This window comes from Cervus canadensis, chromosome 2 (genome assembly GCF_019320065.1).
Source record: "Cervus canadensis isolate Bull #8, Minnesota chromosome 2, ASM1932006v1, whole genome shotgun sequence".
NCBI lineage: Eukaryota > Metazoa > Chordata > Mammalia > Artiodactyla > Cervidae > Cervus > Cervus canadensis.
Window position 1 is genome coordinate 37,462,151 of NC_057387.1, and position 13,654 is coordinate 37,475,804.

The following is a 13,654-nucleotide window of genomic DNA, read 5'->3' on the forward strand; positions in this document are numbered from 1 at the left end:
TGGTATGGAGAAGAAATGTACTTGTACTAATTACACTTCTCTTTAATGTCTTTGTCTTCCCTCAAATGTTAAATTACTTGTGGTCATGGATCTTATCTTACTTATCCCTATACCTCTACTGTTTTTTATGATAAGGTTAATATAAGTTGTTTAATAATAATTAGTTTTTCTTTATTGCTAGGATTTAAAATACTTGTTGGTAAGCTAATAGGGTGTTATCCTTAAAAATAAACTAATATAACTGGCATATTGTCATTAATTCAATGGCATCTGTGGTAGAGTATTGGAAAGATACATCAAATTAATAATTAAAAGATTAAAAACTTCCTTGGAAAAAAATAAGCATTGCTGAAGTTGGCTGATGTAATAACTGGTGACATTAACCAAACTTTGACTAAAGAACAATAAGAAACTCTGAATAAAAAGTACTTAAATATTACTTATGGTTTGAGGAAATAATAACAAAGAGATAGTATTGATTCAGTAGTATTGTGCCTAGCACTTTTTATGAATTTTGTATGTAATAATTTTCATAATCATCACTATAACTGAGATAGATAGTAATTTATCCCCATTTACAAAAGAGGTAATAAAAGCACAGAGTAGTCCAGAAACATATTCAAACCCATGAGAGTAGTAAGCAGTGAATCAAAAGTCAACTCAGGTAACTTAGTTCCAAAGTCTACAAAATTCAGCAGTTTACAGCAAAAAACATGAATATAAATACACTTAATAAATAAAATTAATTTGAGGATACATACTGACAGTATTCAATCATGAATTATGTTTATGTCAAATGCTTTTTATTTATATCAAATACTATTTTTAAAACAGTGTGTTAGGGTTGTATGACTCTCTCCATGTAAATAGGAGAGAGAGAGATGGAGATTTATTATTAGCAGTTGTCTCACATGATGGTGGAGACTAAGAAGTTTTAAGGTCAGTGGTCCACAAGCTGGAAACCCAGGAATGTGAATATATAATTCCAGTACAAGTTCAAAGGCCTGAGAACCAGGAGAACTGATTGCATAAGATTTAGTCTGTAAGCTGGCAGGTTTGAGACTGAAGAATATCTGATATATCAATCTGAATCTAAAGGCCAAAAAATCATCAGTCCCAACTCATGTAGTCAGGTAGGAGGTGTTTTTTCTTTCTTAGCCATTTTGTTTTATTCAGTCCTTCTATTGATGGCTGAGACAGATCCACATTAGGGAGGAAAATCTGCATTATTCAGTCAACGGATTCAAGTGTTAGCCTCATTCAGACACATCCTCACAGACACAACCAGAATTGTTTGTTCAAATGTCTGGGCACCCTATTGGCCCAGTTAAATTGACAGATGAAATTAACCATAACAGGTCTAACTCATGTCAACTTGGCACCCATTTGCACTATACTTAATCACCAAGGAAAGACAATAACAAGATCATAATTCTCCCTAACATGATATAACTATCCTTATACAGTTGAAATCCTACTAATTCCTTCCCCACAAGAGGAGAAAAACGCCCTTGAGTATTATTACTCTTCTCCTTGATATTGCATAGCTTAAAGATTATGATGTAAAGTTAATGTGCATTTTGTTACATAATAAAACATTCAGAGAGGGAAAATAAAGATATTTGCAATATATATGTATATACCTGTATATACACACACATAAATTATTCATAACAAAGTCAACAATATAATGAAGATATTCTCATGACAATTATTGTCCTTGTTTCTGTAACTTGTCACATGGTTATAGTTAGTATTTATAACTCTTCCTTCTCCCTTTACCCATTCTGTATTCTTTTTGCCTTTAGCAAATACCTCATATCTCTTTGGTTCTTAATCTGGTGGGGTGACTGAATAAATTCATCCTGAAAATTCTGAACAATTAGCAGTCATCCTGGACTAGGTTGTTGTAATTTTCCACTTACCTTAAACACAGTGCGCGGTAAAACTGAAAGATGCACGAAGAGAAAGCTTAAGTGATCACCTATATTCTAGACATGCTCGGTCCTGTGCTGTGCTCAGTTGCTCAGTCGTGTCTGATTCTTTGTGACCCCGTGGACTGTAGCCCACCAGGCTCCTCTGTCCATGGGGATTCTCCAAGCAAGAATACTGGAGTGGGTTGCCCTGCCCTTTTCCAGGGGATCTTCCCAAACCAGAGATTGAACCCAGGTCTCTGGCACTGCATGTGGATTATTTACCATCTGAGCCACCAGGGAAGCCCGTGAATACTGGAGTGGGTATCCTATCCCTTCTCCAGGACATCTCTCCAACCCAGGAACCAAACCAGGGTCTCCCGCATTGCAGGCAGATTCTTTATTAGCTGAGCTACCAGGGAAGCCCAGACATAGTCTATTTTACGTCCATTTTGCAGTATTAGTCCAAATTCCCCTTCAAAGTCAGGATCAATCACCCAGTCAGCACAGTAACTCCCTTCTTCACTTGTTGATTTAAAAACCTGAGGATCCCTCGGTGTGTGTGCTAACCACTACAATATTGTAAAGTAATTAGCCTCCAACTAATAAAAATAAATGGAAAAAAAAAGAATAAAACATGATCAGTCCTTTGAAAATAGACAACTACCAAAATATAAATAAGATTCCCTAAAAAACAAGATCAATTTTATTAATATACAAAAACAAAACAAAACAAAACAAAAGCCTAAGGATCCCGAAGTCGCTGGGCTGAAGTCTTAAATTCTAGTTTAACGGAATCTTGATGTGTCTCCTGATGGACTCATTCCTCTCTTGGAGCTAGACCTCTAGGCTAGCAGAGCTTAAGACTGCAGGAATAGAAGGCAAAATCTTGCTAGTGGCTCAGTAGGGGCAGTAGTGAGTGGTGCTATTCCCATTTCCACCTCTGATTCCTTGACCTGTGGGAGAAACAGCAGCATATGTTGGCAGTTTATTCAGAGCATATGCATTCTTCTTAAGAGCCTTGCCCCAGCCCTGCAAGGTATTTCCATCTAGCTGGTACTAATATAATTGAGTCTTCAAGAGCCCATTCCACTGTTCTGTCAAGCCAGCTGCTTCAGGAGGGCAGAGAACATAGTAATACCAGGGAATTCCATAAGCATATGTCCATTGCTGCACTTCTTTTGCTGTGAAATGAGTCCCTTAATCAAGAGCAACACTGACTGTGTAAAGTATCATGATGGTGGATAAGGAATTCTATAAGTCACAGGTGGTGGTTTTGACAGAAGCATTGAATGCAAGGAAGGTAAATGCATATGAAGAGTGTCTATTGCAGTAAGAAATATTTCCTCTTTCATGGTGAAAACAGTTCAATATAATGTAATACCAAGCAAGTGACTGATTACCCTGGGGAGTGAGGCCATATGGGAACTTTGGTGCTGACAGAATGATCACTCAGCAGTAGCCTTAGTTAGGTTGACCTTGGTGTGAGAAAGTTCATGGTGTTGGGCCTATGATCTTTCCACCATGACCATTTGTTCATGAGGTGCATGGGCAATGAAGGGATCACTGGAGAAAAAGGTTGCCTGGTATCTACAGAACAAGTCATCTTATCCCTCTTCTATGAAATTACCATTTGATGAGCATTCACATAAGATAAACATATCTTCACATTTTTTTTTTTTTGTCCATTTAGAGAAGTCTATCCACATATCTTTTCTTCAAATTTCCTTGCAACTAATTTTCCAATCGCATTCCTTTCAAGTCCCTGGTCATCCAGCCAAACCATTGGCCACAGCTATGAACTGGTATATAATTCTGTGTCTGGTCATTTATTGTTCCATGCAAAGTGAACAATCAGATGTATTGCTCAAAGTTCTGCCTACTTGGAAGAATTCCTTTCATCAGTGTCCTTAGGGGTATCCTGGAAAGGGGCTGCAATGCTACAGCTGTCTACTTTTGGGGAGTACCTGCACATTGTACAAAACCATCAGTAAACTAGGCCTGAGTCATCTTTCCCACTGTCAACTGATCACAGTGAACTCACTTTGAGACCACAGGTGCAGACTGAAAGAGAGAAAGAAGTAGCAAGAGCTTGGACCAAGGGCATTTGGGCTGTTTTCATGTAACTTACTGTGCCTTTAGGTCCTGCATGGGCCTGATCTCATATATACCTCTTCCATTTTATGATAGGATTAATTCTCTCAGAGGAGGGTAGAGAGGCACTGGGGATAGGAAGGCCTCTTCCATTGGGAAGGGGAACTCATAAGAACTTAAGGATTCAGTGTCTCCAGTTATCAGGGTATTCCCCATGTCTCTATTCCAACCCTTAGGACCTCATTCCCCCCTTTAATTAAAGGATCATTTTAACAATAGATACACCATATAGCTGAGAGTTCAACTTGCATTGACATTCAGTCAGGCATAGGATGAAATTCTGAGTTGGATTTTCATCAGTCTAAGGGATGATGATGTTGTCCTTTTCTGACCCTTGTGATATCAGTCTGATAAAGCTTCAGTTCAGTTCAGTTCAGTCGCTCACTTGTGTCTGACTCTTTGGGACCTCATGGACTGCAGCACGCCAGGCCTCCCTGTCCATCATCACCAACTCCCAGAGTTTACTCAAGCTTATGCCCATTGAGTCAGTGATGCCATCCAACCATCTCATCCTCTGTCGTCCCCTTCTCCTCCTGCCTTCAATCTTTCCCAGCAGCAGGGTCTTTTCCAATGAGTCAGCTCTTTGCATCAGGTGGCCAAAGTATTGGAGTTTCAGCTTCAGCATCAGTCCTTCCAAAGAATATTCAGGACTGATTTCCTTTATGAAGGACTGGTTGGATCTACTTGCAGTCCAAGGGACTCTCAAGAGTCTTCTCCAACACTATAGTGCAAAAGCATCAATTCTTTGGTGCTCAGCTTTCTTTATAGTCCAACTTTCACATCCATACATGACTACTGGAAAAATACATAACCTTGACTAGATGGACCTTTGTTGACAAAGTAACGTCTCTGCTTTTTAATATGCTCTCTAGGTTGGTCATAACTTTTTTCCCAAGGAGTAAGCATCTTTTACTTTCATGGCTGCAGTCATCATCTGCAGTGATTTTGGAGCCCAAAAATAAAGTCAGCCACTGTTTCCACTGTTTCTCCATCTATTTGCCATGAACTGATAGGACCGGATGCCATGATCTTAGTTTTCTGAATGTTGAACTTTAAGCCAACTTTTCACTCTCCTCTTTCACTTTCATCAAGAAGCTCTTTAGTTCTTCTTCTCTTTCTGCTATAAGGGTGGTGTTATCTGCATATCTGAGGTTATTGATATTTCTCCCGGCAATCTTGATTCCAGCTTGTGCTTCATCCAGCCCAGCATTTCTCATGATGTACTCTGCATATAAGTTAAATAAGCAGGGTGACAATATACAGCCTTGATGTACTCCCTTTCCTTGGACTCCTTTTCCTTGACGTACTCCTTGGACTCTGTCAACCTTTGCCCCAATTTTAAGCCAAAGTCTCCTACATGTCAGCCCCTTTGTGAATATGCATGCACCTCCCAAGCTCTTTCATGAATATGCATGTACCCTTAGCTTAAAACTTCTCTGGTTTTGCTGTTCAGGAGACACTGCTTTGGGAAAGATCCCTGGCGTTTTCTTTACTTGTTACAAATGATACATCCTTCCTTTTCCAGGTCTTTATTTTGATTGTATCTTTTGGCTTGACATCTACCAAGAGAAGAACCCAGTTTGGATAACACTATGGTGATATTTTACATATTTCTATTGCCAGATCATGCCATAAACTATCAGTTTTCTTCTTACCACTAGAAATAGAATCATTATCATCTCTAAATCTAATCAAGTTAGAGATCCAGTTCTGGACACTCCAGTACCAATTCAGAAAACTCATCCTTGAAATTGTGTTCTTCTAGAATCATCTTAGGTACTAAAATCTGTGTTAGTCATAGCTCTCCTGGGAAACAGAACCAATAGGATGTGTGTGTCTGTCTGTGTCTATATTTTGTTCAGTTGCTCAGTCATGTCCAACTCTTTGCAACCCCATAGACTGCAGCATGCCAGGCTTCCCTGTCCTTCACCATCTCCCAGAGCTTGCTCAAACTCATGTCCATTGAGTTGGTGATGCCATCCAACCATCTCATCCTCTGTTGTCACCCCCTTTTCTTATCTTCAATCTTTCCGAGCTTCAGGGTCTTTTCTAATGAATTAGCTCTTCACATTAGGTGGCCAAAGTATTGGACCTTCAGCTGAATATATATATTCAGAGAGAGGCAGAGAGAGAATTGGTGCATGCAGTTATAGAGGCAGTGAATTTTCACTACCTGTAGTCAGCATATTGGAGACCCAGGAAAATTACTTGAGTCCACAGGCCCCAAAACCAGGAGAGCCAACGAAGTAAGCTCCAGTCTGAAATCTGACAGGCAGGCCTGTGACCCAAGAAGAGAGGTGTTTCAGTTTAAGTCTGAAGTCCACAACAGCTCAAGTCCCAGCAAGAGGTGTTTTCTCTTACTTAGCCTTTTGATTTTATTTTATTCAGATCTTCTATTGATTATATGAGGCTCACCTATATTAGGGAATGCAATCTGTTTTACTTAGTCTTCTAATTCGAATGTTCATCTCATCAACAAACACCCTCACAGACATACCCAGAATAATGTTTAACCAAGTATCTGGGTACCCTGTGATACGGTCAAGTTGACACATAAAATGAACCATCACAGATCATAAATATTCATTTGTTTAGTGTCAGATAAAAATAATCCTGAGATATTCTAATATTAACACTTCCTTCTTTTACCCCAATAAAACATCTAATAGTGTAGTAGAATCACTATACTATACTAGACTGCTGCTCAATAACAGTTGTCAAAATAAAGATCACAGAAGTGTTATTGATGAAGTAGGAAGCAGAGCAGCTGAGAAAAATAGTAATTGGAAATTAATAAAAATTAACATATTCTTTAAAAGCATGTACTGGAAAATAAGAGATAATTCATCATTAGCATATTTCTATGTACAACATATACTTTAAGATAAACTCTTAGGAAGAAATATTTCCTTGGGACTGCCAGAATAAATTAGACTTTTAGATAAAACAGAAGAAAGAATACTTTTTTATTTCTCATCAGCTAAATATTGGAATTCCTCCACTTATTAGGGTCACTAAACAGATCTAAAAGGGAAAAATTAATTAAATAAAATTATGGCTCAGTGAAAATGAAAATTAGTACCCTGGTATTGGAGTCAGATTAAAATGTCTACAAAAATTAATCATGGAAAATACTCTTCCACTTCCTTTATTGGGTAACGTAGAAAGCTGCAAGATTAAGGGAGCTCTGGAATAACATAGTTTTACAGTTTTGCTAGACTGTGATGTAAAGTTCCCTGCTGCTCCGGCTCAGGTTATATGACCTAGAAGGTCCAGTGTTGCTGGAGGAATCCACAGAAGCTAGAAGTTCTTTGTGAAGTCTTTGGCAAGCCGTGATAGAAGTCACAAATCTGACTCCTATGGTTTTGGAAATAGAACATATCTTCTGTTTCAAAAAGTACTATTTAAATAGCAGTTCCTGGTATGCTTCTGGGACCCATTAGAAACTAAGACTCTGGCTAGAAGACACTGGCCAACTGTAAAATTAACTGGCTTTCTTAAGGTGGATATTTTCAGAATCAGTATATCATAAGTTTTAATAGATACAAAACATACAACTCTCCAATAATAAGAGTGTATTTGGCATTGGTCTTAATCAATTTTAGATTCACGAGTAAATTATACAAAGAGGTGGACCCAGACAACCACTTCACTGACTTTGGTTGTGCTAATACCTCTCTTTCAACTCAATGCTTTTTGCTCCATGGAAGTTTTCATGTGACTAGTAGGCAGGGAGAGAAAAAAAAACAAAACACACAACAGCCCTGGTTTAGATATATATATATATATACATATATATATATATATATATATATATATTTGCCTGAATTATAGGAATTTGCTAAAAATGAAATATTGTCACACTAGAGACTCACTTGTTACTGAGTCCAGACTCACTCTCTGCTTGCTGCATGACAAGCCAATGAATCTGAGAGAAGGGGTTGAACCAAGGAAGAGACTTTATTCAGGAATCTGACTGACCGAGAAGATGGCAGGCTAGCACCTCAAAATAACCATCTTCTCTGGGTCTGGATGCCACGTTCTTTTATAGATCAGAGATGGGGGGAAGTGAGGAAGTAAAATGATCATTAATCTTACAAACATCTCCTAGAATGGCAAGACTCAGGCAAGAGATGTGTTAATTTCTTCCTTCCTGCCATCTACAGGTGGATAGGGTTCTGAACAAAGGCACTTTAACAGTCAGGAGAGGGGCTGGATTCTCTGAGGCAGGCATTCTGTATAATTATAATAACAAAAGTAATGAGTAACTAGTCAAAGAAACAATTCCAACATAGAGTCAAAACTGGTTCTTCTCTGCAACACACTTAGTGTTCCTAAGGCACAGCGAGGAGTGGAAATCATTCAAATGGACAGAGAAACATACAAGCAGTGCATGTTCTACTTCCACTGTGTATGCAGGAAGAAGTAGCCTGAGATAAAAAAATACATCAATACAAATTCAAGGGCAATAATAAATGGCTCGGCTGATGGATCAGGCTTATGAAAGGCACATAACTCTAAGTAGAAAGATCATACATAAAGAGTCTGGGTAATAAACAAATGAACAGACCCATGGAAATGAGTCTGTAGATATTTTTGTCTCACTATCAAATCCCACCAGAGAGCATCCACTCCAGAAGAAGCCTTCAACAACCAAGTAGATGAGATTTGTTTCTCAGTGGCCTTCTGTTAACCTCTATTCTTAGTTATACTGATGTTTTGCAAGAGGTTGCTAATGGAGTAGCATGGTAGCAAGGATAGAGCCCACGTAAGTGTTCAACAGAATGGCTTCTCTGACCCCAAGACTGATTTGACTACCGTTGCTGTTGAGTGTTCATCTGGTTGGTAGCAATGACTGATGCCAATTATTTCATAGGATATCATCTTGTGAAAAGAATGGCCTGTGATTTAGTGGAAAGTTAATTATGTCAGTTTCCTTCAATCCTGGAGGATTCAGTGATTCATCTTTATTGGAATTGACATTTGCTCTGATACAATTCTCTGCCTACAATTTCTCTGCCAAAGTCACTGGCTTAGAGAATGCCTGCATTACCTTCATGGGATAACATATGATAAAATTACTAATCAAAGGAGACATCTCATGATGAAGAAGATGCAAAACTAAACATAACCACAGGATCCAGTGATCCTGTCCATCACCATTCAGAAGCACTCATTCTAATAAAATAGTGAGATAGTCTATTATAAAGACTCAAGTTCTAGGTTAGGTATGACTCACTCTGTGAGATTAGATTGCAGTCCTCGTAATGCAGTTCGTATATGGAACAAACAACAGATATATGATGTGTTTCTAATATGAGAATACACAAGTTTGGGGAAAACTGGCTGAACTAAGATTATCTCCTTTCATCATCACTCTCTCTATGTGAGAAAACTTATTTGTGCCTCTCATTTGCCAAATCATGGGTCTCATTGGACTAAAGTTCTTGAGAAATACTTTATTTCTCTGGGGAGTCTGTAAGGACACAGTAAGTTTTAGTGAAACTGAAACTATTACCTAACTAACTGACTAAGTACTACCAGGCACTTGTGGACCAGCAGACTAAGAAAGGAATTACTCTTCTGAAAGAGTTAATTGAATGAATGGACGTTGCTGCAACATAATGGGTACCACCATGAATAGATTAAAAATTTGGTGAATTCATGAAGGCTTCTATGTTATTCTTTGCCTGATGATAACAATGAGCTGGCATGGACAAGGTAACTAAGAGCTTGTACCTTAGTACAAGTAGAGGTACTTGTAGAGCTTAGTAGAGCTGAGGTACTGAAAAATTAAACAAAATCCTAAAAAGGGATGCTGAGTATCAATTAGAACATTGAGACAAATTGAAATAACAGAGATTGTAGTTTGTTCCAATAACCACGGTATTTAAGCTTGTCTTTGAGAGATTTTACATCTTAAAGCCCATTTAGCAGAGATTGGATAGAAGCATAGACTGTGACAGGTATTTTTGTTGTCTGATCACATCCTTTCAGCTTACTATGACTTTAGATGCAATTACAGCTGGTTCAGTAATGTCAGTTTCTTCCAAATTAAAATAAATAGTGTGGACTTTTCCAATTTTTTCTTCAGTATCTTCTCCAAAACCACAGGATACCAAATCATCTAATACCCCAGAGAAACCCAGAAGTGATAGGGTAAAAGAACACTGCTGGGGTTAAACCTCAGTTAATGGGCAGAAGAAGCTGTTAGATGGATAGTCTAACCACATATCTTTTGGAAGAAAAGATTGGAAATGATTCTATATACTGTTTTAAGAAACTCAAGAAATTTACCCCCCCCCCCCAAAAAAAAGAAATTTAGCCCCAAATATTTAAAGCAAATGTTTCAACTGTAATTGTTTTGTTGTTAAGTCATGTCTGATTCTTTTGTGACCTCATGGACTGTAGCCCACCAGGCTCCTCTGTCCATGGGATTTTCCAGGCAAGAATACTGGAGTGAGTTGCCAGTTCCTTCTTTCTCCAGGGATCTTCCTGACCCAGGGATTGAACCCACGTCTCCTGCATTGGCAGGCATATTTTTTTTTATCACTGAACTACCTTGGAAGCCCAAATATTTCAACATTGTATACCATTATTTTTGCTTTTCTTTATTTGCTGTATCACTTTGCCTGCTTTGTACTTCATCTTTGAAATCATCTTTCAAATAAACTACCTACATCCCAGTCATTGTGTTAGGCTCTATTCCGGTGGAATCCAAACTCAGAAGGCAGAGAATGTCTTATTTGTGACTGTATTTCTAATTGTTTTGTTTGTTTGTTTGTTTTTTAGTCAATTCCTGGTATATGGTAGTACTCAATGTTTTTTTTTTTTATTTTCAAATAGTCAAGATTATTAACCATAGGGGAAACAAATATTTAAGGGACTATTTAGTCTGACTAGAATGGAAATAACAATGGAAACATTGTCTGTATGTGTCCTTAAACTTTTTTTTTTCCTAAACAGAGCAGAAATTAGAAGGATATAAAACCAAGATGTATATAATTAGATGATACATAATGAGTAGTAAACTGAAGCAGCCCCCCCTCAAAAAAAGTAGAAAAAGAAAAGACAGTAACAGTCCTAAAGAGTTGGAAAAAATAATGATTAAAATGTTATTCTTTCAATCCATCTCCTCACCACCACTCTCTAATTCCTATTTGATTCATATGCCTGTGTAATTCTTCTATTTCTATGCACATCATTTTGCTGTTATTGATTTTGTTTTCCCTTGCAATGTGACTTTCATAACTCTAGTTTTATGTCAATTTCTAGTTCTTTATCACAACTAGACTGTCTAAAGTACAAATCCTAATTTACAAAAAAGCAAGTTTCCTTGGTATATTGTGGTTATAGCAGTGGGGTCCTGTATCCTGCTTCTCACTCAGCAGTGCTTAAAAGAGCAGAATCCCACAAACAATTGGCATTTCTCTAAAAAAAATTATATATGTATAAATATATATGTATACACACACACTTATACACACATGAAGAAAATGATTGCTGAAGATTTTGCTCAGTAAAATAATACTTTTCAATTTTAATAGTGGAACTTTATCTATGAAGTATTAAATAATATAGGGTTTCCTCTTTATTTACAAGTGATTCTATAAAGCAAATAAGAGAAAATATGGATTTCATAGTTTAAGAAGTTTTTATTTGGAATCTTGTTCAGTCACTAAGTTGTGCCCAAATCTTTGTGACCCAATGGACTGCAGCATACCAGGTTTCCCTGTCCTTCACTATTACCTGGAGTTTGCTCAAACTCATGTCCATTGAGTCGGTGATGTCATCCAAACATTTTGTCCTCTGTCATCCCCTTCTCCTCCTGCCCTCAATCTTTCCCAGCATCAGGGTCTTTCCCAGTGAGTCAGCTCTTCACATCAGGTGGCCAAAGTATTGGAGCTTCAGCTTCAACATCAACCCTTCCAATGAATATTTAGGGTTGATTTCCTTTAGGATTGACTGGTTTAACCTCCTTGCTGTCCAAGGGGACTCTCAAGCATCTCCTCCAGCACCACAGTTCAAAAGCACCAATTCTTTGGTGCTCAGCTTTCTTTATGGTCCAACTGTCACTTCCATACATGACTACTAGAAAAATCATAGCTTTGACTAGATGGACCTTGGTTGGCAAAGTGATGTCTATGCTTTTTAATATGCTGTCTAGGTTTGTCAGAGCTCTTCTTCCAAGGAGCAAACTTCTTTTAATTTCATGGCTGCAGTCATTATCCACAGTGATTTTGGAGTCCAAGAAAATAAATTCTGCCACTGTTTCCATTTTTCCCCATCCACTTGCTATGAAATGGTGGGACCATGCCATGATCGTCCTTTTTTGAATGGTGGGTTTTAAGTCAGGTTTTTTCACACTCCTCTTTCATCTTTGTCAAGAGGCTCTTTAGTTTCTCTTTGCTTTTTCTGTCATTAGAGTGGTATCATCTGCATATCTGATATTGTTGATATTTCTCCTGGTAATCTTGATTCCAGCTTGTGATTCATCTAGGCTGACATCTCACATGATGTACTCTGCATATAAGTTAAATAAGCAGGGTGACAATATACAGCCTTGATATACTCCTTTCCCAATTTGGAACCAGTCTATTGTTCCATGTCCAGTTTATAACTATTGCTTCTTTACCTGATACACGTTATTCAGGAGGCAGGTAAGGTAGTCTTGTATTCCTATCTCTTGAAGAATTTTCCACAGGTTGTTGGGACCCACACTGTCAAAGGTTTTAGCATAGTAAATGAAGCAGAAGTAGATGTTTTTCTGGAATTCCCTTGCTTTTTTCTATGATCCAATGGATGTTGGCAATTTGATCTCTGGTTCCTCTGCCTTTTCTAAATCCAGGTTGTACATCTGAAAGTTCTGATTTCATGTACTGTTAAAACCTAGCTTGAAGGATTTTGAGCATTTACTTGCTAGCATGTGAAATGAGTGCAACTGTACTGTAGTTTGAACATTCTTTGTCATTACCCTTCTTTTGGATTGTAATGAAAACTGATCTTTCCCAGTCCTGCAGCTGGAATCTTTTTGATAGGTTTAAGTAATTGTATTAAATGTTAGTAATATTTCATGGATACTATAAATACTATTAATGTGAGCCATCATCTTTGATATGGTATTTTAAAGGAAATCTAGAAAATCTGATGTAAGTTTAATGCTTAAGAACATATTTACAGTTATATATAATATTTAAAAAAAATTTATATGTGAAGAAAATATACAGCAAAGTCACCAATATTAAGCTAGAATTTAAAACCCAGCCAAAAAGTCTGTTGAATTCCTTGAGCTTTCTTGGCCTAAAGCAGATTAAGCAAAATTATATATGATTTACAGTGGTGCTGAAACATTCAATATTCCTTTGTTGAAAAATTGGCTCATCATTGTTTCACAGCTACAGATTTTCCTGTTTATATTTCTGGCACGTCAAGAGATTCCATATTTTATTATTCTCTTTTTTTGCTAAGAATGACTGGTTAAGGGTGCTAGGAAGAAAATGTTTCCCTTCTGGAATTTAATTAGTTTGAGTTTAACTCAAAAAGAGATTCTGCTAGCTGTCAGCTTATATTTGGATCTCTAACTAATT